This window comes from Pollachius pollachius (assembly GCF_949987615.1).
Source record: "Pollachius pollachius genome assembly, chromosome: 12".
Lineage (NCBI taxonomy): Eukaryota > Metazoa > Chordata > Actinopteri > Gadiformes > Gadidae > Pollachius > Pollachius pollachius.
In genome coordinates, this window is record NC_136945.1 from 17,273,512 (window position 1) to 17,292,241 (window position 18,730).

General features: G+C 47.2%; 1 protein-coding gene across 1 annotated transcript in view; it reads left to right on the forward strand.

Moving 5' to 3' along the window:
* The window catches only part of magi3b (membrane associated guanylate kinase, WW and PDZ domain containing 3b), a 139,659-nt gene that overhangs the window by 45,643 nt on the left and 75,286 nt on the right, over window positions 1–18,730 (forward strand).

The following is an 18,730-nucleotide window of genomic DNA, read 5'->3' on the forward strand; positions in this document are numbered from 1 at the left end:
TGAGTTAGAAGAATTTTGGCTGGGAGAAATCACACGAAAAATAAGTGCAGGGTTCTGCCCTCGCACAACCCAATTGCACTTTTCCCTTTCGCCTCCACTTGTGTCATACATTTACATTGGGCTTTTGCATCTAATTCCGGCCTTGTAATTGGCACCGCAGTATCTATTAGTTACATTATTTATCCATTTAGTGTTTATGTTTGTACCCAGGGGTGCAAGTAGGTCTCTTCAAAAGTACATAAATTGCCTCTTTTAAAAAGCTGGTTGACTCAGGAAGAATAAAAAATCCACATTACCTTCACATTACAGTGGCAGCGCGCTCTCAGACACTCACGCCTTGTTTAACACACCGACGGTTTGACTGTGAGCGAGATCCACTTAGAAAACACGTACAGGGGAGACAAAATAGAGCCTGTTTCTGTGTGGGCCGTGAGTCATCCAGGTGAATGACTCTGCCTGGGAGAGCCGACCGTAACTCCGCCATGATCTGGGGAAGAAACAACAGAAAGCACTCAGATGGACTGCATAAAGCAGGACCTGGAAATGCATACAACCCACTACCTCTCTGCGTCTAGTCAAATAGGCCGGATACACAGTATCTCTGTGCACACTATACGCACCTTACTGTACCGGCAGTGACATTCTGTTTCTTAGGTCGCTTTTGATTAAAGCGTCTGCCAAATGCACAAATGGAAATGTATGGATTTGTTGCTCTGTTGGTCTCTCTGACGATTCTTTCTGTTTGTCTGTCTGTCTCTGTCTATTTTTCTGTACGCCTAGGGGTCTGTGTCTATATGTCTCTGTCAGTGTCTTTCTATCCCTCATTTAATTTCAAGACAGCTTTATTGACATAGGAAACAATGCCATTCACATCGCCAATTCACAATGACAAAGCTTTTTTATTTCTTCCTATAAATCCCCACTTTCAATCTCATCATCTTCCCAGCTTTCCATCTCACCATCATCTTCCCATCTCTCAACCTTCCCGTCTGATCTATTTTCCGTTCCATCTCGTCCACATAGTAAGTACGTATACATCAAATCTGCCTGGCCGGGCCTTATACTGAATGCTGAGAGCCATCATTCACTGTCCTACTGCCAGCCCCATAGCGGTGGAGAGACAGACATCACGTGGGGGGACGGCTCTGTCAGAGACACCCCCCGAGCTGGGTCACTTCCTTGGGGCCCGGCCGCTAAAGCCTTCCCACTGATGGTCTGGGCGAGTCTGGTCTGGTCCAGAGTGACCGCTTGCCCCGCCATCGCTGGGAGGGACTGAGGGGAACCATGGTCTGCATTACCAGCAGTGCAGCATGGTCCATTTGACGTGACACATGCACACACACATACACATACACGAGCACAAGTGTGTACACATATACACACATGCACTCACACACACACACACACACACACACACACACACACACACACATATACACATTCAGACATGGGCATGTACACACACTCCTACACATACACACACACAGACAGTACTGCATGGTCCATTTGGCGTGACACATGCACACTGACACACACTAGTGTGCACTCATATACACACACACATGCGCATGTACTCGCATTCATACACACACACACACACACACACATACAAACACACACACACGCACAAACAAGTGTGCACTCAGGCACAGAGATACACAGACACACACACAAACACACAAGGCATGTACAATAACGCACGCAGTCATGCATTTAAAGGTCATCCAAATTAGGCTTTCATCCAACATGGGCAAATACCCCAAAATAGATTAACTTTCCTGTTTCCCCATTCCCATATGCATCGTGTTTACGCTTCCCAAAAACAAACACAAAAGCAAACACAAAAGACAGAAGGACGCAAATGTACACGCATACCTTCACACACAAATACATCCACACACAAATACAACGATGAGGAAGACACACTCACACACACAGACACACATACTCAAACACACACACACATACACACAGTTTAGTGTTTATGTTTCACTGGCAGCAGCGATGCTGCACTGTGTGAAATCACACGTCCTCCTAGGGGGAGATGATTAATCAGAGAGGAGGATGGGTTTCACCCCTCCGGATGCAGTTTGACCACCGCCAGACAGACTCTGACATAATCACCACACAAACACACACACACAAACACACTAACAAACACAAAGGGCTTCGGCTGATTCACCCTTGGGTGCTCCTCGTCACTGACCTTCCCTGTCACCACCCCCCCTGACGACCCACCACCCACTCTACTCTCTGTCTGCAGAACTCCCCCTGGCAAATTACCCTGGTGTTATGAGCGCTGGCTTAGGTAATGCTACCGCCAGGCTGGGCAAGGTTAGCACTCATTTAGATAACGTTTACGGTGAGGTGATGTTTTCGTTTGGTTAGCTACTAGGTTAGGTTACGTGGCTACTAATGTTATCATTAAGGACTTTCACCGCTAGGTTACATAACATTCCCACTATAGGTGAGCTAAGCGCTATGTTGGGTAATCCGTGTGTTTCCAGAGGGCCTTGTGTGAAGGTAGTGGCCCTGGGAGCCTGTTGATTCCGGCTGACCTTCTCAGCCGTCATCGTGTCTTACCAGCGGTTACAGAGCCGGCGGAACATTTACACAGTTCACTGATGTGTGCCGTGAAATGAGTCTGTTTAAGTTTCATCCGGTTTGATCTCACCTGACTTTTACAGAGACAACCCACACGCACACACGCACACACGCACACACACAGACACACACACACACAGCCGCCAGCCCCCCAGCCTCTCTCCCAGCCTATTTTATCTCCCTGTGGTTGTAAATGCCACCCTCGGAACGGGTGTAGATTGTTTGTGTCGAAAATATTGTCATTTGCCAACGCATCTCTGAGAGTTTTCACATCTTTCTCAGGCGATGTCTGTTATCACTGAGGCGGCGCCAGTAAACAGCAACGTTTACCTTGTCAAACCCACCCTCTGTTCACAATAACTGCCATTATAAAAGCTGACGAGGGACTTTCCAAGCGTCTCGCTTTACACCCCAGCATCAACTTTTATCTGCCTATGTATACGTTTATATCATATTTATATTCACTTTATTCTCTTGTGTTATTCTTCACTTTTAGTGCTGGGTTCTGTCCTGTTCTATTCTGTTCTACACTGAGCTTCATTGTTTTAGCTCCATTCTATTATATCGGGCTGGACCCGATTCCATCATATACTGTCATCCTCCATTATTATTCCAAATTATTTTACAGATGGTAATGAGAAGAGAGAGAGAGGGAGAGAGAGAGAGACGGAGGGGAGGAGGGAGAGAGCGCTCATGTGTGTTTGTCTGATCACGTGTCGGGCCATGGGTCAATTAGACATTTTAAATGGTAATTAGCAATTGTTTTAATCTGTCTGGTAGCAGTCTAGAATGCTTTATATGGGATCTGTTCAATCAACCTAGTGACGCACACACGAACACACACACGCACACAGACACACACAGACACACACACACACACACACACACACGGCCAAGGCCGGCGACAGGAAGTGACATCTAAAATTGTCTTTTCTTTCTTTCAGGCCTTCAAGGTTAATTAATAAAATGAAGGAATTAACAGATTATTGAAGACGTATGAAAGGATTGGTCCTTATCATAGTAATGTCATGTCAAGTATCAACACTCTCTGAATTTCAATATGGATTTGAAACCAGTTTTTAAAAGGATGGTGTTACCTTACAAAGAAGAGTAAGAAAGAGTATCCTTGAAATACAAGAATTATACGTTCATTTTAGCCAACCAGAAAACAGCCACATTTCCCTTCTACAACTGCAGTAAATCCTTTCATGATCTGCATCATATACAGTCAACTTCATATCATATAACCTCCTCATGAAGATACTACTTGTAAAGCTTTCTAAATCAAAAAATTGTACTCAGGTTTTTTGTGGTGGACTTTCATCCACTGAAGCGGTGGATGAAAGTTAAAAGATCCAAGAAGGCATGGGGAATTTCACACAACACCGATGTGTCTTATTAATTCAAATACATTGAAATTAACCCATTCAATTCCATTCTAAGCAGTGCCAGCGAGGGCCATTGCAGTGAAGTAAACGGCAATTTAAATGGTTTCCCACTGAATAACTGTTTCATCCTTCCACTTAGACACTGAACATCTCTCATTGTAATCATTAAAAGTGAATCTCCTGAACTCACCGTTATCGTCTTATTTCGTCAATTAGACGATCACAATAACACTTTTTTCCACAACGCTACAAGCCCTCTCGAAGATAATAAACAATTAGATTGAATTCATACCCACCCCCGAATCCTGAATCACCAAACACAACATTTTTACAAGGCAGACAGAAATATTAAACGACCTCCATTAAACGCTGTCTAATTACTCCGCCATAACCATTATCATGCCGCCTTGCTTGCCTCCTATCATCACTGTTTGTATGGACTAGCAGATGCTTATTGTACTATTAATACACCACCAGATGATGCGTGTGCTTGAACGTGCACTTTTTTTCTTTTAACAAAACTCTTTGGTCCAGTGTTTTAAGCCCAAAGCGCACACAGTGTGATTTTCGCCTCCTGTTTGTAGCGCGACACACGGCAATTAAGAATCGCGTTGTTTTGTTCTCCCACTTCAAATAGAAGTGAATTTCATAAGCATAATTTTGCGTCCGTGCAGACACGACCGTATGCTTGGGAATTTAAACTAGATGGTTAAACTCCGCGTGAACCTTGATTTGTAATTCAGAAGCTTTCCGTTTGTTTCCGTTGCGTTCCCCCCGTAGACGGCAGGGTCTACCGTTGTGAGACAAGCCGTTCTCCAGCTAGTCACTGATTAAAGCTGCACTACACCCCCACGGTTGGCTGTTTTTCTTCCCATATCCAGAGAGAGTTTTATAACCAGCTAACTTTGCACCCATACAAGGAACTTTATTTCTGATCCAGTGAAGGAAAGGACATACAAGAGGAGACACTTCACGTCTAACTCCATGCTCTCCCGGAACTGACCTCAATGTTTTCTATTGTCACTGAACCAGTGCATGAAGGGTGGACAGTCCTGCTTTGGTTATTTCCAGTACGTTTAACTAAGAAGCTCTTGTACTTCAAGGTTCCCGAGTACAAAGTGAATTATAAGTGGAAAAGAGTGATATGGAAGTCCTTCAAGTTGTCTTACCAAATACTACAGAGAGCGCATTGCGTAGTGTCCACCGTTGACAATACACAGGACTACATATTCTTATTCAATTCAAGTTGGACAGCACATTGTTGTTAATACAAATGGAAACGCTGCCATTGTAGCCTGTGTGGAATGTAATGCAGTCTCTTTCAATGTCTTTTGTCTCTTTCGAGTCCCTGAACCAGATTTAGGGCACTTTGACAACCGTTCTCATTGTGGAAAGGCTTGAATATCATTTAGAAAAGGCTTTGTGGGTGAAAACATGCATTGTTTACAATGTTTGTGTTTGTGTGTGTTTGTGTGTGTGTGTGTGTGTGTGTGTGTGTGTGTGTGTGTGTGCGTGTGCGTGTGTGAGTGAGGTACTTCTCTTGATGTCTTATAAGGCTGTTACCGTGGTACTATTTAAAATTCTCATAGACAAGGCCTTCTCTCTAGAGATACTCCTTCCTAGAGCTCCAGCAGTTTAAGGAAAGAATACAGCCCCAACTTTAACTTCTAGAAGTATGGCCTTGAGCAGTATCTAAATGCTCTCTTTTTTTAAAAGACGAAAGAATCGAATCTTTGGAAAAAGGCTTTTTTTTTTACTTATGCTTTCACTGTATAAAAAGAAAAGCTCAATAGGTAGTTGAGTATTTTTTTTCATACCGCAGTCATTTATATCGTCCTTGGCATTTTGTGACAGTAATAAATATCGTAGGTGGTGTATGTCCTGCCAAATGTAATAGCTTGGGGGCACTTACCCTTTTTGCTAAGAGGGTTGTTGTGATTTCCAAAATGCCATCCCTCTTTTCAGAGGAAACATCATTTGAATAAAGTACTCTTGGCTTTTCAGCAGGCTCATTCTTTAGATTCTATCCAAAACTATCTTTACACCGAAAATGTAAAAATAAAGCTTTCAATTAGATACATAGAAAAGGTTTTTGTTCCTTGTCTCTACCCCACAAATGAAATCCTATGATGCATTTCTTTCACATCCGAGCCTAATAAATCCAATTTGAAAAATGTTCTTCACCATCAGAGAGAGCCAACCTCCTCCACTTACAGCAGGTGTAAACCAGTGACCGCATTGATCCGGGAACCAGTTTCTATTCAACTTATCTGTGGAACAGATACAACAGCTCAGCAGGTTGCGGGCTGATCAAACCGACCCAAACAGGCCACAGCACTGTTCTGTCAGCCTGTACGCTGTTTAGCCGGGGCCCCGCGGCCTGGCCAGAAACCACTTTCACACAGAGGGGCCGGTTTACTGGGGTCCGCTCGGTGACACTGGTTCTTAGTAGAAAGCAAACCAGTCAAGCAGGATCGAATGTTTGTTCTGTTGAGAAAAGAAAAAACACATATTTATTATAATGTATTTTCTCCTTCACTTTTCAGTTTCAGTTTCCTCAAAACTTTTTACAAAAAAAAGCTGCGTATTAATGTTATAGACGTTCCAAATGTGCAATTCATAGGGGCCTTCGGATTTATTGATAACAATTTAGAATACTACGATTAATTGATTAGTAAAAAATACGAATAAAAATACCAACACATATTTCCTCTGTATTCAAATAATCCGCCGTCCGCAGCTGAACAAACCGGAACAAACTGACACAAAAACCATGCTGTTTGAATAGTAGCGGCGTCCAATCTCTTCCTCTCGCTGCCCTTTCACACGGCCGCCATTCAAGATGGAGCCCCAGATAAAGAGCTGAGAATGGACAGGAAGTCTGTCACCGCTGCCAGACAGCAGTCCATTGTCACCCTTGGAAACGTAGTCATTTGATCTGACATTTAGCCACGGCGGGCTAATCAGCCATCGGGATCTCACAACAGAGTTGGTTTGTACTGGGAGTCAGCCGGTGAGAGAGGGTGTAAAACGGACACGATTAGTCGGGGATGATCAAAAATGGACGACTTGTATTTCTTGATTGTAAGCAGCATGGAGGTGGACGGTGTGGATGGTCATTGTACTGTATCATTGGTTTGAGGGTTTTTGAGTGGCTGTTCTGGTTTTCTCTTGACCAGGTTGCTGTTGGAGCAGAGGTTTTAATCTCAATGACAATCGGCAGTTTGAATGAAAGAACACAACCTCTCAGGTCTAGCAGAGCTGTACCGTTGGATACTCGTCAACGGAAACCAAGGCTATAATTGTTATATAATGTAAATAATTTAATCTTTTTAATTTAATTTGGAATTTTTATCAAAATGGACATGAGGTGAGCGAGGTTGTGTGTGTGTGTGTGTGTGTGTGTGTGTGTGTGTGTGTGTGTGTGTTCTCTGTGTTAGTTATGGCCCTGTGCTTGCACTACCATACACCACAAGGTCTTAACACTTACTCTCTGGTCGAAATCTGAAAGTAAATGTAATCTGAAGTGAATGTGTTTGAGTGTGTGTGTGTGTGTGTGTGTGTGTGTGTGTGTGTGTGTGTGTGTGTGTGTGTGTGTGTGTGTGCGTGTGTGTGTGTGTGTGAATATGTGCGTGTGCATGTGTGCAGAGCAATTTCTCATCCAGAATCAGCCGGTGATCACTTAAACCCTGATCCCTCGCATACCTATCACCCCGAAACTCCCAATACACCCTCCCCCTCCCTCCCTCCTTCCCCTTTCCCTCTCTCCCCTCCCCCTCCCTCCCTCCAGCCCCTCCCCTCCCTTCTTTTCCTCTCCCTTCATCCTCATCCCTCCCTCCTTCCCCACTCCCTCCAACCCTGCTCTGTCCGTTCCCTCTCCCTCCCTTCTTCCCCTCTCTTCGTTCCCTTTCCCTCTCTCCCCTCTCCCAGCCGCCTTCCACCCTCTCCCTCTCTCCCTCTCTCCCCTCTCCCTCCACCCCCTCTCTCCCTCCTTCCCCTCTCCCACCCGCCTTCCCCTCCTCCTCCGTCCTTCTGTTCCCTCTCTCTCCATTCCCTCTCCCTCCTTCTCCTCTCAAACCCTCCTTCGCCTCTACCTCTCTCCCCTCTCCCTCCCTCCCTCTGGCCCATCCTCTCCCTTCTTTTCCTCTCCCTCCCCCCCTCTCCCTCCACCCCCTCTCTCTCTCTTTTAAGTGAAGGAGGGGACCAGAGGCAACGGCTCACATCCGCCCCTCAGTCTCTCGAGGGCCCTCTGGTCCTCCTCTCCCGGCCGGCCGCTCTGTGTTGCCGCTGCCTGGCTACCAGGCGCCTGAGCAGAGGCTGACGTCGGAGCACTCGAATCCCCAATGGGCTCCGGCTCCCCTGGGGAACCGGAGGGAGGAGAGGGGGGTAGGGATGAGACAAGTTAAGTTGAGTCGTTGAAGTTTGCCTTATGTAATCTTGCCTAACCCTTACTTGGGCACAGGCGAACGAGGCTCTAATTAGAAGCGTATCAATTATGGATGCACTGTCTAATGTATCTGGAAACAAGCGCCCACGTGGGGGAGTGTGTTTTGTGGGTTTGCGTGCAGGTACCTAATTGTGCTCTGGGATTAGCAGGTGTGTGTGTGTGTGTGTGTGTGTGTGTGTGTGTGTGTGTGTGTGTATGCGCATTTGCGTGTCTATGTCATGTATGTGTATCGCGTGTGAGTTTATGTGTGTATGATTATGCACAATCAACACACACGTCCTTACCCCAAGAAATACACACATGCACACACACACACACACACGCACGCACGCACGCACGCACGCGCACACACGCAGTGCGAAGCACACACATATCTACATGGTGCTCCCACCCACCTCTCCCCTGTCCCGGTCATAAATGCGGTGCCTGTATTCCTCAGTGCTTTATCCTGCTCATTAAACACACCCTAAAGTCCATCCAGGAGCAGCAGCCGCAGAACACAACACAACTATACCAACCATAGTGGATCAGCTCATGAAAGATGTAGGGGGGTGGGGGGGGGGGGCAGCCGGTCTCCAGGGCCCGGCACTGGCCTGCTTGGCAAGCTACTGCAGCCCTTTGATGTGGTTCATTGATCTCCCCCCTCCCTCTCTCCCCCCCCCCTCCCTCCCTCCCTCCTTCCCTCCCTCCCTCCCCCCTCTTCCCTCCCTCCCTGACATGTTCTCCCAGGCAGCCAGAGGGGTGATTAGCCTTATTAGTGTAATAGAGAGAGAGAGAGAGAGAGAGAGAGAGAGATTGGCTTTAGAGGTGGATGGTGCGGATGGTTGGTGGTGTGAAGGAGAGGACGGAGGAGAGACGAGTGAGGGAGAAATTGATGAAGAGGAAGTGGAGGGGAGTGAGGGAGAGGGTGGGGGAAGAAGAAGAGAGGAGAGGTTGGAGGAGATGGAGAGCAGAGAAGGGGTGATGATGGGTGAAAGGTGCAGGATAGGATGATTGGAGTTTTGAGGATAGGAGAGTGAGAGGAGAGGAGAGGAAGGATATTTTATCCCTGTGGTAGTAGATGAAGATCAAGCACTCACCAATAGTTTTGATGATCAACTAGAGCAAGTGCAGCAGTGGGAGAGAGAGGGAGAGAGAAAGCGGAGAGAGAGAGAGAGAGAGAGAGAGAGAGAGAGAGAGAGAGAGAGAGAGAGAGAGAGAGAGAGAGAGAGAGAGAGAGAGAGAGCGGGGCCGAAAGGGTGGGAGAGTTTAAAAGTAGAGAGTACGCAACGAAGAGAGGGATGATGATAGTTAGAAAAGGAGAGAGAGAGAGAATGAGAGAGAGAAAGTGAGAGAAAGAGAGGGGCGAGAGGGTAAAAAAAAGAGAGCAAGCGATGACGAGAGGGATGATGATAGTTAGGAAAGAAGAGAGAGAGAGAGAGAGAGAGAGAGAGAGGGGATGAGAGGGCTGTAGAGTAAAAAAGTAGAGAGTACGAGAGGAAGAGAGGGATTATGATAGTTAGAAAAGGAGAGAGAGAGAAAGAACGAGAGAGAGGGAGTGCAAGAGTGATAAGAACCTAGAGGTAGGGAGGGAGACAGAGAGGAGAGTTATCCGCCGAACATGAGTGGCTGGGTTGGATTAAAGTGCAGCACTGCAGTCTTTTGTTGTACCACACGCACAACGATTTATTGTCAGTCTCCCAGGACAGCAGCTACCGGAGGATCCACATACGCTATCGGGCCCTTTTAGGTTTCTGAGAATGAAAAGCGCGGTTGAATGGCATTAGGCCCGTGCAATCCTGAGAACTACATTCCCTGCGTGCACAGCTTGTGCACGGTAGATTTACTTCATTCATTTCAGAAATCTTTTTGTGTTTGCCCAGTCGCTGCTTTGCAAACCCAAGTGAAAGATGACATCTCCCATTGCAGAATAATGTTGGGCTATCTTAGCAGAGGTCGGGTCAATGATTGCAAGTATGATTATTCGGCATTGTTGGAGCCCACACTGGCTCTTTGCATATAGATTCAGGAGGACTATGGTTGAAGACATTTTTCCCATCACCCTCCGAACCTGTGTCTCGGTATATTAAAGGAGCCAGCTGACAATTTCAAGGTCTCACCTGTCAGCCCCCCAGAACTCCCAACCCCCGAGTGACCGACATCAGGTTGAATGTATACACCTTCCCATCATGCATTGCATGGTGATTTACCGCGGCTATGCGTCCTCCCGGTGCCAGCCTGTCGTTCCAAGCAGCTGAGCTACGGTTTCCATCACAGTTTTCTCTGGTCGCCGTTGACAACCGCTTCAGGACCCAAGCATTACAGGATGAGAGAGCGAAAGGGAGGGGGCGTGGGGGGGGTGGAGAGAGAGAGAGAGAGAGAGATGAAGAGGGACGTGCCAGAAACGGAGATGCACATCAGAGAGGAGAGAAGGTCATACCGGTCAGAGGAAGAGGATAGGGGAGAGGAAGAGAGAGAGGGGGGTGGGGGGAGGGTGTCATGGCCGATGGCTGTCAGTTGTGCTGCAGTTTTTCGGTGGTGGTGAAGGGGCTGAGGTTTGGCTGAGTCCTGTCGATGCGTGTGAGGAGATTAGTAGATTAGTCTTGGTCTCTTTCACCGAGTCTTCTGCTCTCTCTGAGCATCATGTGCGATATTCCGGCCGCAGCTGGGAGAGAGAGGGAGAGAGAAAGAAAGTGTGTCTGTGTGTGTGTGTGTGTGTTTCTGTGCGCCTGTGTGTGTTTGTGTGTGTATTTCAGTGAGTGAGTGTGTCTTTGTTTTGGTGCGATGTGCTTGTGCATCAACGTGTTTGGCGAGTAGGTCCCTATTTTTAGGTTTGTGTCCGTGTTTTTGTGTGTGTGCGTGTGTGTGTGCGTGTGTGTGTGCGTGTGTGTGTGTGTGTGTGTGTGTGTTTTTTTACGCATTCTCCCTCCATAACACCTGCCCCCCGTGTTGCACAGCTGAGCTCCTCTACCAGGGTAAGCCAAACCAAATACTTACGCACGCAAACTATATCAGCAACAACAGTCACCTCACAATGATAATGGGACAAAATGAACAAATATATCCTCAAAAACAGTGGAACCAGTAAATTCATATTAAGGTAAAAGAAAGTGTTCAGCCACTCCTTGAGTGTTATCGTGGAGAATTACCAAAAGTATTTCTTTGGCAAATGAGATTTAATTATCCCTGGAAAACGACGAGTGCACAGTCTAGTTGTTCAGCTGTTGTGTGCTGATCAGGTGCGAGGGGGTGTTAAAACTGCGAACGTCAGAACCCCTCCAGTTAAAGACACAGAGGAGCCAGATGCACACACGCACACGTGCACGCACAAACACACACACAAGCGCGCACACACAAACACACCAAGCACACAAACACACAAAAGCAGACACACAAGCACACACGGAGAAGCAGCAGTCATTCCGTGCGCTAGATTAAGAGGACCCTCCTGAAACTCTTCCTCTAATACTTGTCTTTTTGTGTTTGTGTGTGTGAGTAAGTGTGTTTGTGTGTGTGTGTGTGCGACAGATGGGTAATTATGCCTAAAGTGGGGCAAACAAGCCCATTCTTCCCGTGTTAATGGTGTGGAGGAGCTGTTTGTCACTATTGAAAAGGACTCTGTGTCCTTCACCTGGAAGCATCACAACACACAATGCACTTTCCTCATGCAGAATAAGCTGTGACTTTTCACAATGTTCTTCTCCCCATTGCACTGTGAGTTCACGTGCAAAATATTCACATAAATATTAGCCAATACAGCGATCTATGTCAGGATCTTTCAGATTACCAAATTAAAGCTAATTAACTTGTCCAACCACTCCAATCTTTATCTCTCTCTTTCCTGCTGTCTTTTTCTCTCTCTCTCTCTCTCTCTCTCTCTCTCTCTCTACTGTACCTACACCTAGCTATATCTATCTATTAATCTATCTAAGCTATCCATCCATCCATCCATCTCTCCTTCAGCTTCGGTCACCGTGGCGACCGTCCTCGCTCACCCCATCAAGGTTCTCCCTCCGCCCTCTATCAGACCCCGACCATCTCCACACCCTCAATTGCTTTGTCCACCAAACCGGCTGGCTGCCAGATTGTCTGCGATTATTTTAATGGAGGGGCCACTCTCAGATAAACTTCCCTGGCCACAGCCTCAAACTCCCAGCAGTTAAAGCGCCAACTTGAGGGACACCGGTGGAAAGTGATTTTGATGACTTTGGCCGACACGAGTCAGAGAGTAAATATTAATTAGGATCCTTTTCTCTGTGAGCTATGTGTTTAATGCTGTGTGTTCACAGAAGAGGACACAATTCACAGCCAAGGAGCAGAACACAGATCACCTGTGGTAGACTAACGTGTGGGTGTGTGTGTGTGTGTGTGTGTGTGTGTGTGTGTGTGTGTGTGTGTGTGTGTGTGTGTGTGTGTGTGTGTGTGTGTGTGTGTCTGCGTTTGCGTGTGTGTGAGTGTGCATGCACACGTCTGGTTCTTGGCCCGCCTATGTGTGTTTATATGTGTGCGTCTGCATGTGAGTGTGTGTTTGTGGTTATAACACACAAATGCATGATTTTGAAGTCAAATTCGGTTTCGCCTTGAACCCAAAGACATGTCTGTTTGTCTTTTGACATCTGCCATACTGAATGTTGCAGCAATATGTGAAGTATACTAGGATCTCGGTTTGTAGGCTACTTGGTTAAGTTAGTGTCGCTTTACGATTGGTAATGGTCTTGAATGGCGAGGTATGGCCTCACGTTTACTGTGTGTTTGTGTGTGGGTGGGTGTGTGTCTGTGTCAAGGCTACATCTTTGAAGAAAAGAATGCTTTTGCGACAAAAAACGATAACAAAATAAAAGTCATTGTGTGTACAAAACTCAAATAAATATATGAAACGATAGAGTAAGTACTATAGTTCATGACAGAGAAATTTCAGAACATTCTTATTTTGCGTTTGTTCGAGCATCAGTTATGTTAATAAACATTTTTTAAACTCTATTTTTTGTTGAATTGTTAAGACACAATACTGAAGTAAGCATTTCCAAAAAATAATAAAAAACAAACCTAAGTAGCAAACCCACTTTAAAAAAACCAAACCCATATTATCTTGTGTGTGCGTGAGTGCCTGTGTGTGCTATTTTAGCATGTACACACACTGCCCCACATTGTACACACTATAAATGCACATAATTTCTATATATATACTCACTCAATTACTCACACAAAAGCCATCACAGCCATGTGACTCCTCCATAGCTGCCAGGCAGTGGATCGCTGTGTTGCGTCTCTGCAGCTAACACCATTACGCTAACAAGTGTTGTTAACACACACATCTACCAGCTGCCACTGCTCACCGCTAGCAGCAACATAACCTTCTTCAGTCTCTCCCTCTTCCTCTTCTTCATCCTGCTCCTACTCCCGCCTCCTCCCTCTCCTCCTCTTCCTCCCTAACCCTCCTCCTCCCTCTCCTCTCACTCTTCCTCCTCTTCCTCCTCCAACTCCTCCCACTCCTTCTCCCCCACAACCCTGCTTCTCTCCCTCCTCCTCCTCCATAACCCTCCTCCTCCCCCATATCCAACCTCCTCCCACTCCTCCATAACCCTTCTCCTCCTCCATAACTTACCTCCTCCCTCTCCTCCCTCTCCCTCCTCCTCCCCCATATCCAACCTCCTCCCTCTCCTCCATAACCCTCCTCCTCCTCCATAACTTACCTCCTCCCTCTCCTCCATAACCCTCCTCCTCCTCCTCCTCCATAACCCTCCTCCTCCTCCATAACTTACCTCCTCCCTCTCCTCCCTCTCCCTCCTCCTCCTCCATAACTAACCTCCTCCCTCTCCTCCATAACCCTCCTCCTCCATAACTTACCTCCTCCCTCTCCTCCCTCTCCCTCCTCCTCCTCCATAACTTACCTCCTCCCACTCCTCAATAACCCTCCTCCTCCTCCATAACTAACCTCCTCCCTCTCCTCCATAACCCTCCTCCTCCTCCATAACTAACCTCCTCCCTCTCCTCCATAACCCTCCACCTCCTCCATAACTAACCTCCTCCCTCTCCTCAATAACCCTCCTCCTCCTCCATAACTAACCTCCTCCCTCTCCTCCATAACCCTCCTCCTCCTCCATAACTAACCTCCTCCCTCTCCTCCATAACCCTCCTCCTCCTCCATAACTAACCTCCTCCCTCTCCTCCATAACCCTCCTCCTCCTCCTCCTCCTCCACTCTCCCCCCCCCCCTCCTCCATTACCCTCCCAGTCCTCCAACTTGCTCCTGGCAGTTGTTATGGTTGTTATTGTTGTTGTTCCTTCCTGTCCAGCGCTACACTGCTGACAAAACACAAAACGCGCCCGGCTTTTCTCGGTTTCTTTCTTGGTTCTCAGGGAAACACTGTCGCACTTGTCCGCCCGGCCGCTTCCCTCTCTCCAGAAGCACACCGCAGGGGCTCCAGCAGTGCGCCACTTGAGTCACTGTTTATTTTATTTACAACACAGTGAATGCGTGGGGGGGGAGAGGATCTTAGAAAATAGGTCTATTTTGCTTTGTGTCGGGGACAGCAGGGAGCGGGGGGGGTGGCGTGTACGAGTGTTTCTGTGTGCTTCGTTGAGTGGACGGTTCACGGCGGAGTCAACGTTGGCGTGTGGGTTAGAGAGGCGTCGGTCAGGTTCATGGACGGGCGTGTCCGATTTAATCCTGGGTTCAGTTATTTACCGGTGGAGGGGAATGGATTTGTGTGTGTGTGTGTGTGTGTTTTTCTGCCTGTGTGAGCATTTGTGTGTGTGTATGTTTCTGCTTGTCTGAGCATATGTGTTTGTGTGTGAGTGTGTGTGTTTGTGGAATATGTGTGTGTAGTAGTGGTATGTGTGTGCATGTGCGTGTGCTTGGAAATGGGTAATGGGTATGGGTGTGTGTGTCTTTGTAGAAGTGGTGCCTATGTGTGTGGGTGTTCTAGTGGTACACCCACTAGTGTCTATGTGTGTGGGTGTGTGTGTGTGTGAGCGAGAGCGTGCATGCGTGTGTGTTTGTGTGCGTGAGAGCGATGCACTCAGGCCCAGCCAGAGCCACACTGGGAGGGGCATCAGCCTGTGATTTATTAGCCTCATCGTCTTCGCACCACGAGCCCCAGCAGAGGAAGAACAGGAATCCTTCGATAATCACCCCAACATCCACCCGCCAATGGGATTAGCAGATGAGCACCGGCTTAAACCAATCAGGTGTCCAGCGGTCAGCCCCACGGCGCAGGTCGCGGATTACAGAGGATGGGCCACTTTGTTTGCGAGTAAAGCAAGGAAAACGGTCTGGGAGGGAGCACCAAGGAACGCTGGTGCGCTCTGTTGGTTTTTACTGCGTCCCTGCAAAATGTGTTGTCGTCCGCCGCGGCTTTGGAGAACTAACTCAGAGGGTTTTATGTGTGCTCGGCAGAGCTCGGCTTCTTAATGGCTGATTCGCTGTTCATCCCTAAATAAAAAGCTCCTTGTTTTATCATATTCAACGGGCGTTTATTGTTTATCGGCGCCATCATGCCGTCATGGTGTTTTTTGTTCCATTGTAAAGCCGCGTTTTAGAGGCTGCCCCCGTGTTCCTGGTTTTATGAGGTAGAATTGGACCTCTGGGGGAGCCGTACAGAAAGCCGTTTGAGTCGGAGAACATGGCTGTCAGTATTAAAAGTACATTTCATGGCCATTTAACTCCTCTGGAAGACGGGAACCAAAAAAACAAGACATCTGGTAGGTCTTTTGTGAGCGTCTGTGAGGGTTCTTGTTAGGTTGTCAAGGCGTATTGTCAGTTACACGTATCTCTCCAGTGGCCCTCTCTGCCCGCCTGAGAGGCGGGCCATATACTGAACAGGGTGGGCTGGGGAAGAGATGGATGTTAGGGTAGGGAAATGTGTGTCACTCAGGTTGATTGACATGAAACAAATGGCTCGGACAGCGCTGCCAAATGAAGCTTGTTTATTTCTATTTACAGTTTAGCGGATGATTTTATCATGACGTGAGACATGGAGTTATTGAGCCTAGGAGTTCAGGTACAGGTCATTCAGCAGCAGTAAGGGTTAGGCAGTTATGATGCCTACTAAGGACACAACAATCTGGTTATTTTGATGTCATTTAAATATTCAGCTTCTCTCAAAAGCCAGAAAGTATCTTAAAAGATGTTGTGAGTCGAATATAATTGGATTTCAATATGTGATTTTCATTTTGCGGCGTGCGCTGCAACAAACAGCGATTGACAAATGAGCTAACATGACAGCAGCTCCTGGAGGCCAGAGGCGTCCTGTTGAGAGACAGGAACAAGGCTGGCGGGCCAGAGAGAGACGAATGCCTTCCAGGCTTTGGATGGCGGAACAGAGACACACACATATTAAACTCTCATTGGGCCAAACCTTATATTTCATATTATCTTCTTTTTTTTTCCACTGTATTACAAAAATGAGTTATCGACATTGCAGCTGACCGAATCAAGAGAGAAAGTTGGACTCCTCAATCAAACTTCGGAAACTAGGCGCACTAAGGCCCTATTAAAAAACAATTAAGACGACTTAATTAAAAGTGGACTGGAGAAAAACTCCAGATATCTCACAAGGATGATTGACTCGCGAATCACGTCCCTCCGATTTCCGTATTATGAGCGACAAATGTGCCGTCGTCAAGGCAACCCGTTTGGCGGTCGAGTGCGATTCACATCGGGCTCCTCGTCGTCGTTCAGCGAAGTTGAACCTCAATAAGGGCAGGTTGAGACGGACAGTGATTTGGACAAAAGGTTTTCAGGGGAGTGGGGGGTTAAAACATGGAAGAGGACTCTACTACCCCCCCCCCCCCCCCCCCCCATCCTCAACCTGACCCAACCTTTTGCCTCTCTCTTCATTCGACGTTCCCAAAAATGGAATGTCGCCTAAATCTCGTGTCCCGCGACACAAGGATGCACTTTATGGCATTATGTTTTCTCTTTTTTTGTAAGATGCAACACTTAGCGGCCTTGTAGCATTAACAACCGCACTACAAGGGCGTGGTGAATAATTCAGCAGCAGCGCATTAGGCTTAGAATAGAGGAGTTTAATCACAGGCTGCACACGCTTGGCAAAGCTAGGTTGTGGGTGTGGGAGAGAGAGAGGGAGGGAGGGAGAGAGAGAGGGAGAGAGACTGAGAAAGAGAGACAGAGAGAGAGAGAGAGAGAGAGAGAGAGAGGAGAGAGAGAGAGAGAGAGGGAGGGAGGGAGGAGACAGAGAGAGAGAGAGGGAGGGAGGGAGACAGAGAGAGGGAGGGAGGGAGAGAGAGGGAGGGAGAGAGAGAGAGAGAGAGAGAGAGAGGGAGGGAGGGAGAGAGAGAGGGAGAGAGACTGAGAAAGAGAGACTGAGAGAGAGAGAGAGAGAGAGAGAGAGAGAGAGAGAGAGAGGGAGGGAGGGAGGGAGGGAGACAGAGAGAGAGAGAGGGAGGGAGGGAGACAGAGAGAGGGAGGAGGGAGAGAGAGGGAGGGAGAGAGAGAGAGAGAGGGAGGGAGGGAGGGAGAGAGAGAGAGAGGGAGGAAGAGAGATGGTCTCGTCTCTGGTGTTATGCATGAAGTTGTGGAACAGGAAATGTAATAACAGAGGGGGAGGGGGTTAAATAGAGTGAGATAGGTGAAGAGAGAGAGAGATTGAGAGTGTTGATGTCAATAGGGGAAAGGTTTTATTTAACGTGTGAACTTAGCTGTTTGAACATGCATTCCCTCTCAGGTTCCCCGCTCTCATTAAGACTACATGCACACAAATAACTACGCACACATAACAACTCACACGCATACCTAACCACACACACACACACGCATAACCACACACACACACACATATACACACACAATCACAGACATAACCACACACAATCAAAGAAACACACACACATACACACACATAATCACAGACATAACCACACACAATCAAAGAAACACACACACATACACCCACACACACACACACACACACAATAATAAACACACAGGCACACACAAAACTATTTATTTGGGTGTTAAGATTCTTTTTTGATAGTTTTACTTGCATATTTATTGGAGTATTTTAGGTGTTTGTGGGCTTAGTGGAAATTGTTTTCCACGCTGGGTTCAGCAGTGTTATGTAAGGCTCTGGTTTGATCTCATCTCACAGTGTGGAAGCAGAGCATCTGGGTCACAGAGATCCTCATGGTGCCTTCCTCCCGTCAAACCATGAGGAATAGGAGCTGTCTGGGATGTGTTGAGCGAGGCAGAAGCTGAGAGATTTCAAAATAAAAGTTCAACCATGATGAAAAGGAATGATTACAAGCATTATTCACTATGTGTTGAGTTGTTGACTCACTCACCTTTTCTC